Source organism: Morus notabilis, unplaced genomic scaffold (assembly GCF_000414095.1).
Source record: "Morus notabilis unplaced genomic scaffold, ASM41409v2 Scaffold25, whole genome shotgun sequence".
In the NCBI taxonomy this organism is placed as follows: Eukaryota; Viridiplantae; Streptophyta; class Magnoliopsida; order Rosales; family Moraceae; genus Morus; species Morus notabilis.
Window position 1 is genome coordinate 136,507 of NW_010357699.1, and position 674 is coordinate 137,180.

Genomic DNA, 674 nt, shown 5'->3' on the forward strand with positions numbered 1-674 from the left:
CGGTCGGATTTTGTGCCGTTGCCTGAACTGCCCGAACTGCCCGAAAATTTTGTAGCCGTTGGACCCGAATTTTTGGGGGAAAAATTTTTTTTTTTAACCCAAAAATTTTCCTATAAATACCCCCCTCCCCCAACCATTTTCCTCACCCCAAAACTCTCATTCTCTCTCAATTTCTCTTAATCTCTCTCAAATCTCTCTTAATCTCAATTAAATCTCTCTCGAATCTCGATCTCTCTTAAGCTTTCTCAAAGCGCTCTTAATCTCTCTTATTTTTCATAATGGCTTCTTCTGGTTATGGTGGTGATATTCCCGTTGATGCCCAATTCAACATGGAAGAAGGGCAATTTCCTAATATTTTTCAATCGCAGGAATCGCAAACTATGGAAAGAGTTGCTGATCAAACTGTGAATCCGACCCCTGGTGGACGTACTAGAGGTCGGGGATGCAATGGTGGTGGCACAAGTGGCCGGGGAGGAGAGGCAAGCGGTAGTGCTAGTGCAAGTGTTGCAAGTTCTAAGAAGAAATGCAAGCGCACCTCAGTAGTTTGGGAGCACTTCAACACATTCGAGGACGTCGACAATAATGGTAACATTAAATACGTAGCTCAATGTAAATATTGTGGTGAGAATTTACAAGGTAACACTATTCACGGCACTACACACTTAAGAAGACAC